The 13769-nt window shown below is 41.0% G+C and overlaps 1 pseudogene; it reads right to left on the reverse strand.

The window, feature by feature from the left end:
• Nucleotides 1-9663: 9663 nt before the first annotated feature.
• Nucleotides 9664-10703, reverse strand: LOC137170653 (uncharacterized; annotated as a pseudogene).
• Between the last annotated feature and the right edge of the window lie 3066 nt (nt 10704-13769).

Consider the following 13769-nt stretch of genomic DNA (forward strand, 5'->3'; position numbering starts at 1 on the left):
TGGAACAGCCTGTCAGGGAGATGATGATGGTATCTGCTTGATGGTTAAATAATATAAAATAATAATTCATTACAATTAGCACACAGTTCCACTATACTTGAATGTATTGTCAGTACCTTTACAGACTGAAATCCACAGACACAACTGTGTGTTCCTCTAAACAGACATATCTGCCCTCCGTGACAAAGTAGACACTTCTCAGTCTGCAAGATATCAAACCTAACTAACAAACAAACCTAAATAACGAATTCATCTGAACTTGTCTGAAAGGGTATGCTACAACTGGACTTAAAGATAAATGTTTTGCCTTTTCTTTTGACAAAGATCATGACATTTCTTCTGTCTTGGAGCTGGTCTGGCATGAGTTTGTTCCTTACTGTAACACACTAGTCTGAAGCAGGTGACTGTTCACGGTGGTGGGTTGCGGAGTGGAGGATGTGATGGATTATCTTTATCTTGCAGCCATGTTGGCCTACATATTAGAGCACACACAAGCTTTATATGAGTGCTCCAGTGTCATATTTCAGGTATTATTTGACTTGCTACTTTGTGTTTAAATGCTGACATGATATGTTTTAATATCATATTTAACATGCTGTTTATGATTTTAGTTGCAGATGCTAAGAAACTCTGGAAGAACCTCAGGGACACATATGTCAGGAAGAAAAGAGAGGAGAAAGAGACAAAAGAAGAGGTGGAAATACATGGATGCCATGTCTTTCCTTGAGATGTCAACAGCTTTTAGGAGGTAGCTATAGTCTTAGGTTTTCCATGTTTATAAAGCTGTGGTCTACAGTCAAGGGAAAAGGATGACAATTGAGTGGATAACAAGTTAACAAATAAAACTATTTCATCATTTTACTATAGCACATAACACCCCATAAGGGTGACATTGGTGTAGAGGGGGTCCATTAATTTGACATGGGATGACTTATCAGATATTTTTGGACAGGGTATACAGCAATCTAGACCATCCAGAGCAGGAGGAAGCAGAGGAGAGTGAAGGAGAGACGACTGCAACTGCAACTCCACAGTCTACTGCTAAGGAAACCAAAAGGAAGAGCGGGGATTTCATAGTCATGCCCCTGGTGAAGTGTGCCTTTTATCCTATGGGTGGCTGCCTGCCTTTACACCTGTAAGCCAGCTCTATACCCTCCACAATCCAGTGGGACAGCCTCTGGCGGGACAGTGGTTTTCCCTTGTGGGATGTAGCCCAAGACACAAACAGCTGGTTGTGTCTCCTGAAACTTGCTGTCCTGTCCACATAACACTCGCACCGGGCAAAAAGTATTCATCCTGCATTCCTCCGCTGTTGCAAACGGTGGAGGGTGAAAAGCCCCAAGCTCCACTGTGGGGCACCTAAACACAGACTCCACCACCTTAGGTACAAAAGCCGGGTTAGGCCGTAAACATACTATAGAGAACCCAGGAGCAAACTGCGTACAGGCTGGATCCGTTTACAGTGCCTGTAAGTCACTCACTCACTTAGCCATAGTCAGAGCTAAGAGTAATGCAGTTTTGAGTGAGAGAAACTTTAATCCCATTCCCTCCAAAGGTTCAAACAGATGTTACGAGAGAGCATCTAACACAACTGACAAATCCCATATTGGTAACAGGGGCCTAGAAACTGGGAGTTTACGGCGCACTCCATTCATAAAACAGCACACCAAAGGATGTTGGCTAGCTGGTTTTCCACCCGAGCCTATGTGGCGAACTGAAATAGCAGCCAGGTAAACCTTAATTGTGGAAAATGCTTTCCCTCTGTCCAACAGGGTTAAAAAAAGAACCCCTAATTTTCCTCTTCCTTATCAGAGCTGGAACACTACTGATTGGCATTTTCAAATCTTAGGATATCTTTTTATATCCTTTTCCTGATTTGTAAAGTTCAACTATGTTTTCTCGCAGGTCCTTTGGCAGTTCTTTTGCTTTCCCCATGGCTTGGTATCCAGTAAAGTCAGAGCAGCCCTGGATGAATGTGCAGGGGTCTCTCAAGAGCTAAGAAACTCATTGACTGTTTATATACAGACGCTAATTACAATCAAACAAGTCACAGGTGTGGAAACTTTTGATCAGGGCCATTTGGATGATTTCAGTTATCATTATGATTTAAAAAGGGCACACACAATTATGTGAAAATAAATGGCTTCACCTGTCCACTATCCCTAAATAAACGGAAAGTTTTAAGCATAATCAGTCATATTTTCAAAAAAATAGCCAATATTTCTCAAATTCTGCCAGGATATGTAAACTTATGAGCACAACCATATATTTGAGAAAATAGAATCACTACATTTACTTTAGCAACATGTCATTTTTGCAGTTGAAAGGCAACTTAGAAACTAGGTTTTAAATAAACACTTTAACAAACAAAGAAGAAAGCATTAGCCTTAATGTTGTTTAACAATATGCATCTTCAAATACAATGTAAGGAACAGGTGCCTTAAAGTGCCTTATATTGTATTTGACGATGCATATTATTTACCTGTGCAGTTTGAGGTAACTCCTTTTATAATTTTTGCCAGCTGAGCTTACATTTTCCATACTGAACCCTAGATATTTAATCAATATCATGAACAAGACATTGGGTATATATATTGTATTTATTTGAAGCACTAAGAGTTCAATTTAATCTTGAATAATTTATTACAAATTATATACATGTACAACTTAAACATTAAAGACTGTAGCTAAATCAATATTTACAAGTTTAGTTCATAACTTCATAAAGGATTGAAGGAGAAATCTACACAGTGGAGCAGTTAAGGGAGACTACAGTGCATATGGTCATATTGCCATGGGACTTGGCCAGCTGGAGAGGTGAAATACCGGTGGAACACATCCCACACCCAGAGTGCCTCAGCTGATTCTCTATTCCCCCAAATACTCCTAATGGCAACCCAACACGCTGCCGTCCACATCATCAGCACCTTCATCCTAAACATCAGCGCTGTGGTTCCCATCTGTACCACGGGGGTAGTTTGTCAGGATGCAGGCGGCTTTGATGATGCTGTCAGCTGTGTCAGCAGACACTTGCAGCCGGCGTTGATACACTCTCCACACACTGAGGTGGAAAATCAATGGAGTTCACCTTTAATCAGTGGTAGAAGTATTGAGATATTTAACCTAAGTAAAAGTAGCAATAGCGAATGTGAAGGTACGTCACACCATGTTGCATGTTGGGCGCCATCATGGGAGGAACGCGCTCTGTTACCTGCCTGTGCCTGCTATGGTGCTATGGTAGTTGTGTGCTGACCTTTTGTTTTGTATAGCTAGAAAGTTGGTTAAATCATTAAATAATTTAAAAGTTACAAATTCCTAGAAGCTCATGAACAGTTTTGCAGTGGCTGGGTGCAGCTGAGTGATCTGCTAATTCACAAGCAAGCAAACTGCAAGAGCACAGTTATACATGCAAAGGTAAGGTGGCACTCCTCTTTCTGGCTCAATTATTAAACCAAACAAAATACAAAACTTACTAGACAGTCAAAGAACAGACAGCAATGAAGTGTCTGTTCAGCGTGAAGAACAATAATTATCTGAACTTCAGCAAAGTTAATTTTGAAGTGACAATAATAATCATACTGAACGAAGGAGGAAAGTTAGTTATCATTTGTATTTCAGTGGTCACATAAACTTACCTTGAGCTCAAACTGATCTACAATTAATTTACCTGTGATTGTATTTACAAAAGCAGCCTCTGTACAGTGCAGAAGATGAAGACACCTCCAGCCTTGACAGCAGACCCTCTGCTGTTCATGTGCACTCTGCTACAGTCTTTGTAAGAAATGTAGAGATGGACAAAAGTTTGAACATTCACAGAAATCATAAACATTTATATTTTATTAATGTTCTTGTTACCTGAGCAGACCTGGCTGTGATTCCTCTCTTCTTTTTCTCAGTATTAATGTTAAAAGTTAACCCCATATTACACATCTGTAATGTAATACAAGGCCAGTAGAATTGTCATCATGGTTTATTATTACATTTTTGGTTGATGTGGACTGGACTGACGGGACAAGACTGGACTGTCTTTACTGGCCGAGGAGACTGAAAGGATGATATTCATCTAAGGAACGGTTGGTGAATGTCCTGCAGCTTCTGCTTCAGTCCTGCATCAAGCTTTACTCTCTTCAGGCATCCCATGTTGCTGCTCTGATCTTCATCACTCACTGTAATGCTCTGCCCCTCCCTGCTGGCTGTATAAAACAAAATGTTCCAAAGTTTAAATGTTACATATTTGACACTTCTTCTTTTTTAGGAAGCTATAGTAATCTGATGGATTGTATAAAATTGATGGATGTGAATTGAGAGTAAACTGCTGGCCATAAAAAATGTAATGTTACTGTGAGACAAATAGGCAGAAGTGTATGAGTTAATAACAAGCAGTTACTAACTATCAAACTTATAGCTGATTGCTAACAGGGGATTAACTAACACTAAATGTTAGCCAGTTAGTTTGAGTGTGTTACAGGTTCAGAATGAAGCTCTGGTCCAAACTGGTGCAACATATTTATTCGCAGGGGTTACTTGTGCAAAACATATTTAAATCAGTAGTCAGCACGTGCTCAGCTTGCATCAGCTCTACTACCTCTGAACTGTGAATTTCACTGTAATATCTTTAGGTTACAGCCTTGTTTTAAACTTCTCAATGGATTTCACTTACTTTAAGCATCCCGTACACAATGCTACAAATACCTACACGTGTAAGCTGCAGAACACACTTTCATTGATGCAGGAATGTTGTTAAAAGTAACCAATTCATAGCTCCAACTCACCAACAGAAAGGCAGTGGGATCCTCATGATTCTCACAACATAGAGCGGACCCAAAATTCAAAACAGTGTTGACATCAACTTCACATTCTCTATACCACAGCATAAAAATGCTCCAATTTACATATACAAGTCCTGCATTAAAAATATTAAGTAAACATATAAAAGTATTAGTTGCAAAATTTACCTAACGTATTAAGTAAAAGTACTCATTATGCAAAATGGCCATATTCAGTGGCATATTTATTATATTGTATATACTGTTTACTGTGCTCATGTAAAGAGCAGTGTTGAAGGTACTCAGATCTTTTACTTGAGTAAAAGTACCAATACAGCAATGTAAAAAAAAACCATTACAAATAATGGATGGATGAATGAAAAATCCTACATAAGTAAAAGTACAAAAGCAGCAAAACAAAGTTAAAGAATTAAAGTAAAAGCAGTGGTTTGGTCCCTCTGAGTGATATATTATATATGACATCATTAGATTATTAATACTGAATCATCAGTGTGTAAGTGAGAAGGGTCTAGCTGCAGTCTTGCAGACTCACCCTAAACCTACACAACTCACCCACTTTACTATATGACCCATTATTGATTTTCATTTCAATAATGAAACCATGTGAGAAGTTTAGTGGGAAAAATCATGATTTGGTGGAGCTGCTAACAACTCATAGACATCTGAAATGTGACCCTAACTACACACTGCTTTTTGTAAGATGACAAAAGCCAAAAGGGCTTGAAACCACTGGTTTCATCCTTAACAATGTGTTGTGTTTTAAAAGCATTGTGTCAAATCTTAATCTGAAAAGTAACTAACTAACTAACTGTCAAATAAATGTAGTGGAGTAGAAAGGACAATATTTCCTTCTGAAATGTATAAAGTATCATCAAATGGAAATACTCAAGTAAAGTACAAGTACATCAAAATTGTACTTAAGTACAGTACATGAGTAAATGTAATTTGTTATTTTCCAGAGTAAAGTCTAATATTTGAGGAAGGGAGCTTTTGAAGGTAGATAAAAATGAATTGTGTGATAAAACTGAATATTTGAAACATACCTTAGCTTAAAGCCCCTAACCCTAACTTGTCTACCACCTATTTTGATGTGACACAAATGCAAAAGAACACAGAGTTTCCTAAGTATTTTCTACACAAGTTTGGCCTTAGTGAAACTGAATCAAATGATCAAATGCAAATGATAAGAAAAGAGTGATTTCAAAGCAGATATTAGAATTTAGACATTTTTCAATCAATCAATCAATCAATTTTTATTTATATAGCGCCATATCACAACAGAAGTCATCTCAAGGCACTTTTCACATAGAGCAGGTCAAGACCGTACTCTTTAATATACAGAGACCCAACAATTCCCCCATGAGCAAGCACTTGGCGACAGCGGTAAGGAAAAACTCCCCTTTAACGGGTAGAAACCTCAAGCAGACCCCGGCTCTTGGTGGGCGGCCATCTGCTTTGACCGGTTGGGTTGAGAGAGAGAAAGAGAGAGGGAAAGGGGGAGGGGGGACAGAAGAAAAAAAATCACAACAACAACAACAACAAGCACGAGCAGCAACAGCCAGGGAAGGATGCCATCAGGACTGTGAAGGACCGTGAAGGTTCGGCCCGGGACTCAGCTTTTCCTGTGAGATGAGAAAGCACAAAAAACTCCGGGGAAGAAGCAAAGTTAGTGACATGCATTGATGTTACATGAATGCATACAGATGGAGAGGAGGAGAGAGGAGCTCAGTGCATCATGGGAAGTCCCCCAGCAGTCTAGGCCTATAGCAGCATAACTAAGGGCTGATCCAAGGCGAGCCTGGTCGGCCCTAACTATAAGCTTTATCAAAAAGGAAAGTTTTAAGCCTACTCTTAAACATAGAGAGGGTGTCTGCACCCCGGACTGAATCCGGTAGATGGTTCCATAGAAGAGGAGCCTGATAGCTGAAGGCCCTGCCTCCCATTCTACTTTTAGAGACTGTAGGGACCACAAGTAAGCCTGCATACTGGGAGCGCAGTGTTCTAGTGGGATGATACGGTATTATGAGCTCTTCAAGATATGATGGTGCCTGACCATTAAGGGCTTTGTAAGTTAGGAGAAGGATTTTAAATTCTATTCTAAATTTAACAGGAAGCCAATGTAGTGAAGCTAAAATGGGAGAAATATGGTCTCTTTTTCTAGTTTTAGTCAGAACATGTGCAGATGCATTCTGGACCAGTTGGAGAGTCTTTAGAGACTTGTTAGGGCAGCCTGATAATAAGGAATTGCAATAATCCAGCCTAGAAGTAACAAATGCGTGAACTAGTTTTTCTGCATCTTTTAGGGACAGGATGAGCCTGATTTTTGTGATATTACGTAAGTGAAAAAAGGCAGTCCTTGAGATTTGATTTATGTGGGAGTTAAAGGACATATCCTGATCAAAGATAACTCCCAGATTCCTTACGGTGGTGCTGGAGGCCAGGGTAATGCCATCCAGAGTAGCTTTATCATTAGATAATGTGTTTCTAAGGTGTTTAGGGCCAAGCACAATAACTTCAGTTTTATCTGAATTTAGTAGTAGAAAATTGCAGGTCATCCAGGTCTTTATGTCGTTAAGGCATGTTTGGAGTTTGTTTAACTGATTGGGTTCATCTGGCTTCACTGATAAATATAATTGGGTGTCATCTGCGTAACAATGAAAATTTATGGAGTGTTTCCTAATAATATTACCTAAAGGAAGCATATACAAGGTGAATAGAATTGGTCCAAGTACAGAACCTTGTGGAACTCCGTGTCTAACTTTTGCCTTCACGGAGGATTCATCATTCACATGTACAAACTGAAATCGGTCTGATAAATAGGACTTAAACCAGCTTAATGCAGTTCCTTTAATGCCAATTAAATGTTCCAGTCTCTGCAAAAGGATTTGATGGTCAATTGTGTCGAATGCAGCACTAAGATGTAACAGGACAAGTATAGAGACAAATCCTTTGTCCGATGCAGTTAGGAGGTCATTTGTGACTTTCACCAGTGCTGTCTCTGTGCTATGATGTGCTCTAAATCCTGACTGAAAATCCTCAAATAAACTATTGTTATGTAGAAAGTCACATAACTGATTAGAGACTGCTTTCTCAAGGATCTTAGATAGAAATGGAAGGTTAGATATAGATCTATAATTGGCTAAAACACCTGAATCAAGAGTAGGCTTCTTAAGAAGAGGTTTAATTACAGCTACTTTAAAAGACTGTGGTACATAGCCTGTTACTAAAGACAGATTGATCATATCTAGTAAAGAAGTGCTCACTAAGGGTAAGGCTTCCTTAAGCAGCCTAGTTGGGATGGGATCTAAGAGACAGGTTGATGGTTTAGCTGAACAGATCATTGAAGTTAGTTCAGACAAGTCTACTGGAGAAAAACAGTCCAAATATATGTCAGGATTTACTGCCGTTACCAAGGTTCCTGTGTTTGGGGAGAGAACGGTGCCTGTTGAGGGCAGGAGGTGGTTAATTTTGTCTCTAATAGTTAGAATTTTATCATTAAAGAAGCTCATAAAGTCGTTACTACTGAGAGCTATAGGAATACATGGATCAGTAGAGTTATGACTCTTTGTCAGCCTGGCCAAAGTGCTGAAAAGGAACCTAGGGCAGTTTTTCTTCTCTTCTATTAATGCTGAGTAATAGGCTGCTCTGGCATTACAGAGGGCCTTCCTATATGTTTTAAGACTATCTTGCCAGACTAAGCGAGATTCTTCTACTTTGGTGGAACGCCAAATCCTTTCCAATTTTCGCGATGTTTGCTTTAATTTGCGGGTTTGGGAGTTATACCATGGAGCTAACCTCTTATGTTTTATTATCTTCTTCTTTAAGGGGGCGATGGAGTCGAGTGTTTGTCTTAGTGAGCCTGCAGCACTATCAATAAGATTATCAATTTGGGAGGGACAGAAGTTAACATAAGAGTCCTCTGTAGTATTGAGACATGGCAGTGAATTCAGTACTGACGGAATTGCTTCCTTAAATTTATCTACAACACTATCAGAGAGACATCTAGTGAGGACATTTTTGTCTAGTGGTGTATAATCCAGTAATAGGAATTCAAAAGTTATTAAAAAATGATCTGATAAAATAGGATTTTGTGGAAAAATTATTAAATGTTCAATTTCAATCCCATAAACCAGAACAAGGTCTAGGGTGTGGTTAAGATGGTGAGTGGGATTATTTACACACTGAGAGAAGCCAATTGAGTCTAATAATGAGATAAATGCAGTGCTGAGACTGTCATTATCAACGTCCACATGAATATTAAAATCACCTACTATAATTACTTTATCTGTACTAAGGACTAAATACGACAAAAACTCTGAGAATTCAGATAAGAATTCAGAGTACGGGCCAGGAGGACGATACACTATAACAAATAGAACTGGCTGTAAAGTTTTCCAGGTTGGCTGAGAGAGACTAAGAACAAGGCTTTCGAATGAGTTATAATTAAATTTAGGTCTAGGGTTGACGACCAGGCTTGAGCTGAAAATGGCCGCAACTCCTCCTCCTCGGCCAGTGCCCCGAGGAATATGAGTATTAATATGACTGGGGGGAGTGGATTCATTTAGGCTGACATATTCTTCATGACACAGCCAGGTTTCAGTGAGACAAAATAAATCAATATGATGATCTGAAATTAAATCGTTTACTAAAACAGCTTTAGATGAAAGAGATCTAATGTTCAAGAGTCCACATTTAATTATCTTATTTTGTTGTACTATTGCAGTAGTGGTTTTAATTTTTACTAGATTTTCATGAATGACTCTTGTTTACTTTGGATTTAATTGATTTATGTGGTCGGGGGACAGACACAGTCTCTATGTGGTTTTGGGTGGGTAACTGCTCTAATGGAAGCGTAGAGAAGCGTGTAGGACTGCAGCTCTGCCTCCTGGTCTCAACTCTCGGTTGTCATGGTTTTGGTTTACTAATAAACTGGGCCATATTTCTGGATATGAGAGCAGCTCCATCCAAAGTGGGATGTATGCCGTCTCTCCTAATCAGACCAGGTCTTCCCCAGAAAGTCTGCCAATTATCTATGAAGCCCACATCGTTTGCTGGACACCACCTCGACAACCAGCGGTTGAATTGTGACATGCGGCTATACATGTCATCACTGGTCAGATTAGGCAGCGGTCCAGAGAAAATTACGGAGTCCGACATAGTTTTTGCAAATGTACACACCGACTCAACATTAATCTTGGTGATCTCCGATTGGCGTAATCGGGAGTCATTACCGCCGACATGGATGACAATCGTACCATATTTACGTTTATTCTTAGCCAGCAGTTTTAAATTTGACTCAATGTCGCCCGCTCTGGCCCCAGGAATACATTTAACTATAGCTGCTGGTGTCGCTAACTTCACGTTTCTGACTATGGAGCTGCCAATAATCAGAGTTTGTTTCTCAGCGGGTGTGTTGCTGAGTGGGGAGAACCTGTTAGAAACATGAACTGGTTGGTGGTGAACCGTGGGCTACTGCTTAGGGCTATGCTTCCTTCGGACAGTCACCCAGCCGCCCTGGCTTCCCGGCTGCTCGGGAGCTGCCGGGGGAGTGGGAGCTACGCCAGGTCGGCCCGCACCGGATACTAGGGGCTGGCTAACTATATTAGCAGCTGATTGTTTTTCCATGGTGCGGAGCCGCGCTTCCAATTCACTAAGCCTTGCCTCCAGTGCTGCAAATAAACTACACTTATTACACTTACCACTATCACTAAAGGAGGCAGAGGAATAACTAAACATTTGACACACCGAGCAAGAGAGAGCAGGAGAACGAGAGGGAGAGAGAAAAGCCATCGCTAACTACTTAGTTTAAGTTAGCTGCTAGTGCTAGCTGCAGAGCTAAAGTGACTAACAACTTGTGCGATTAGCGAGAAAAGTCGCTAAGAGAAAAGCGCTGAGAGTGCTTGTGTAAAACTAGCGAAAGTTTAAATATACAGCAGATACTAATCCACAATTAATCCACAGTAATGTGATATATATAGGAAAATCAACTGAGATGAGAGCAGCAACAACGCTATCAGTAGACACAGTCGGCCTTGAATGACTTTCCATTTTTATACTCGTGAAACTAATTAGCTTTTTGGGGGCTATTTAGAGTGTCCAAATGATGAATTGTTTTGAAGAAAAGTGGGAGGAAACCGGAGCACCCGGGGTAGTTGTACATCTGAAGGAGAGTCCCTCAGAGGTAGATCCAGTTAACCCCTGAGATGACGAGAGCTCCAGTCCTACCTCACATAGAGGTAAGGCAGGACTGAAGCTCTTTACTGCATTCATGTTGAAGGAAAAAAGTAACCCCCAGCTCACTTTTTCCCTTCAACATGAAGGCTTAAATAACCCCCTAAACCCCCTAAAATAACCCTCCCTATATAAACCCGACCTTCACCCGTCTGAAGGGCTTGGAGAGGGCTTTTCCCAACGATGAGAAGAACTTAGAGATGGCACTCTGTTTCTTCTCAATAAAGCGCCGGCAGAAACAGTCGGTGATGAATTTTTCGATCGCTGGCTCCTCTAAGTTGATCGAAGTCAGCACATTCGTTGGACAGCCGCACACCTTCACCAGGTCTTTGAACACTGCCTTGTCAAGGTCTTTCAAAGTTTCTGGGGTTATTCTTAATTTTGCTCTCTCGACTTTGGCCCATATCCTCTGGAAGAGACGCTGAATGATGACCGCTGGCTGTTTTGTAGTGTGCCTCAGCTTGGCCTTGTTGTACAGCCGATAAACCAGCTTGTCCACGAGGAACCTGACTGACAACTTGTTGCTGTCCTGCTCTGCTGCAACTTCCTGTGCATTCTCCTCTGCATTGACCTCTGGTAAGGTACTCTGTGCCACCAACTCAGTGTCTTGTAAAGCCAGTGTGAGTTTGTCGGAGTGGCTGGCAGCCTGGGTTTTCTGCCACCAGTTGATCAGAGCCAGGAAGCAGCGCACTTTCTTCCGTATGTCATCATACATGGCAGCATCAACCCGAGGAACAGCCGCTGCCTTCCTCCTGATTGCTTCTGGGATGATCTCTGGCATCATGGCCCCATATGTGATGTAGCAGTACACCATTTCAGTGAGTTTTTTGGTGACCACCACAATGTTATTCCCAGAAAGATTTTTGTATCTGGGAAATACGCAAAGCTCATTCCCGCCTTTGTCTTTCTGCTTGCCCCCATCTTCCACCTTAAGCAGCGCGTCGAAACCATCCATGAGAGACTGCATCGACTGGCTGCTTTCAGCTTTGGACTTGTGGTGGAATTTGCTCTTTATTTGTGTCACAATGCGATGTAAAGACATTTTAGTGAGGAGCTTCACAAAGAAGGCCTTTATAATGCTGCCTACCCTTTTAAGAGACCATCTAGGCTTCTCTTTGGATCCTGGAGTTGAAGTCCTCTCCTTGCTGGTGATGAGTTCAGTGATGTCTTTTGACACAACCTCAATGTCAAAAGAGGATTCAGACTGCAGGAGCTCGTACTCTGAATCTGTTACATCCTGCAAAAGAGGCTCTGTGATCTCACGAACAGCTTTCTCAATTATTCCCTCGACTACTCTAGCTGTTTCAGCCACAAATGAGTCTTCCTTTGGGTCTTGTGGCTCATCCTCCATGGTTTGTGGTTCCTCCTCCATACTTTGCGGCTCTTCCCCATGTAACTGACAGATGCTTTTGTAGTCTATGTCCTCCAGATCCTCTATTACCAGCTCTGAGCTGGTCGTCTTTTGGGAGGCAGTCTGGCTTGCTGTCTGCCGGTGTGCACAGGGTGTGCAAATTTCAATCTTAGCGGCAAACTTTTTAAGCATTTTGGAGGCATGTTTGAGCATGTTGTTCAGTCTGTGGGGGGTAGTGATGTGCTGGTTTATTCCAGGCTTAACGGTCTTCTGAGCAGAAAGGGCAGAGCTGACACTCTCTGCAACCTCTTTAGCCAGCAGGTTTGTCAGGTTTTGGGGGCTGACACACTCTTCTTGGTCCGCTATGTCCAGAGCATCAGCAAAGCTCTGAGCCAGTGTGTCACCCAGTTTGACCTGAACTTGCTCCTTGGAAATTGCCACAGATGTGTTCTTGAATTTGGCCAAAAAGGTGTTTGTCACTGCTTGTATAATTTCCAACAGCAGCTCAGCTAAGACGATTTTGGTGGCACTGTCAGGAGAACCAGATTTCAGCAGTGTCCACTGGTTGTCTGTAATCCTTTCAACAAAGTTTTGGATCAGCGGGCGAAAAGTGTCGACTGTGACCTCTGGCATCTCCGAGCACAAGCTTCCTGTTGTATTCATGGTGATTGTTATGATGTGGTCTTCTATGCTTGATACTTGATCTGTTGTTTGAACTGCACTGGGCTCCGTTTTCACGCACTAATGTCTGAGTTAAACACGAGTAGAAATGCAGGCAGTGATTGAGAGGTACTTACTTGTAATTATTCATTTAAGCGTCTTACAACATCAGCGCATCATAGGATTCAAGTATGTCACAGCAATCAAAGGAATCCCAAACTGTGATGTCAAAAGAACTGCCTTTTCCATAAATCCAAGCAATGACCATTGCTCAGCAACTGTTGCTCAGCAACCGTTGCTAGGCACAGGCAGCACCCTTTGACTGGTTGTATTCTAGTATTTAGCATTTTTTAAAATGTCAATGTGATTGTTTTACACTCAGACATAACTGCAGACATTTTGGGAAGTAAATATTTTTCCTATTTAATCTTCATATACATATATATATGTCGTATATATATATACATATACGACATAAACCTGATTCTGGCAATGATCCACAAATAAATGAGGGTTTTTTGAATCACACGGTGATGAAAGAAGTACTCAGATTCTTTACTCAAGTAAAAGTACCAATAAAGTGATGTAAAAACACTCCATTACAAGTAAAGGCCCTTCATGAAAAATCTTGCTTAAGTAAAAGTATATAAGTAGGAAAAGGGAAGCAGGAAAATGTAGTTACAGTATGAAAATAAAAGTAGCGCTCTGGTCCCTCTGACCCCACTGACCTCTGATATATT

This window comes from Thunnus thynnus, chromosome 19 (genome assembly GCF_963924715.1).
Source record: "Thunnus thynnus chromosome 19, fThuThy2.1, whole genome shotgun sequence".
NCBI lineage: Eukaryota > Metazoa > Chordata > Actinopteri > Scombriformes > Scombridae > Thunnus > Thunnus thynnus.